Below are 1,511 nucleotides of genomic sequence, written 5' to 3'. Positions count from 1 at the left end.
AAATACAGGGAAACCTTTCTAGAAATGTTCAGTGTAAAAGGGGAAAAAATGATCCAATGATAAATATAGAAATTAATGATTAAGGACCTTCCTGTTTTCAATGTTACTTTGCTATTTTAGTTCTATACTTAAAATGAAAGTAATTGAGAAATAGCAACAAACTCTTTTCCCTGAAAAAAAATTTAACAGAGAAAGACTAATGTTTTCAAGATTCTGGAGTGAGGTGTTTTTTTTGTTTTTTGTTTGTTTGTTTGTTTAGACTAGTGTTATTTACCATCAAATGTTGCTTGCCGCACATGTGCTTCAGAGCGCAATAAGCTCACAGGTGACCATAGAGGAGACAGGAGGCATTAGGGATTCCAGAGTACAGAAGGAGAAAGATCTGGGAAGCCACTCTGACGTGCTGGGTGCTGGCTTTCTCGCGTTGCACACATGCCTGTGGAGTTGAAGGCAACTGATGAACTGGAAATCATACCAACATATTTAACATATCAATTTTCTTTTTTTTTTTTTTAATATTTTATTTATTTGTGTGTGTGTGTGTGTGTGTGTGTGTGGCCAGCTCAGCCCACCAGGGGGCGGGCTGGCTGGCATGTGGTGCTGGGGGATTGAACCGTGGTCCCTGTGCTTGGCTGAACTTGTTCTAAGTAGGTGCTTTAGACCACTGAGCCATCTCACCAGCCCAACATATCAATTTTCAATCGCGACATATTTACTTACAGTAATAAATTATCACTGTTTTGATTACTACTAATTTGAATACTAGTGGCTCTCTGGTTTTTCTTCTTTTGGTAAGCTAAAATAGATAACTCATTCGATTCATTTTGAAAACATTACTAATAATGGAATCCTTGACTCTAATAAATTACTCCTGTCATTTTCACCCTCCTTTACTTTAGTAGTCTCAAAACACATTTCATTTGTTAGCACAGCTGGATACGATGAGACTTTTGTATTGCTCTGTAATTTTCCTAGTATTACGAATATTCCAATCTCATGTGTATCCAAAAATAATCAAACTACCAAGGACATTAAGAAGTCACATTTCTCTTGCAATAGGAAACTAGGAAACCGGATCACTGAATCCACCGCTCAATACATGCACACAGAAGTACAGAATAGCGAAAAATACAAAGTGAACAATGCAAATCCAAAGCGTCAGAGCGAAGGGAGAGAGTTAAGAGCCGAAGCGGAAATTCAGGTCACAAATCTGAAGAAATCATCCCTTCCACAGAATAGACAAATGTACAGTCCATGGGGCTTGTGTGTGTGAAGAAAACGAGCACCGGTGACCTACGAGTCCTGCAGCCCACTCCGCTCCCGCGGGGCTCCAGTAGCCCCGGAGCTCGGGTCCCCCAAGGAGTGTCGCTCCTTTCGCGTTGGGGAGCTGTCTGAGCCGGCGCCCGAGCGCCAGGGCTGTGGGACACCCGTGGGGCTTTTCCCTCCGTAGCTGGGATCCCGAAGACCCCGCGCCCTGACCTCGCGCCCCGCGGCCCCGCCCCGTCGCCCCG

The sequence above is a fragment of the Octodon degus genome, unplaced genomic scaffold (genome assembly GCF_000260255.1).
Source record: "Octodon degus isolate 3935 unplaced genomic scaffold, OctDeg1.0 scaffold00044, whole genome shotgun sequence".
Lineage (NCBI taxonomy): Eukaryota > Metazoa > Chordata > Mammalia > Rodentia > Octodontidae > Octodon > Octodon degus.
Note: the sequence above shows the minus strand (reverse complement) of the source record.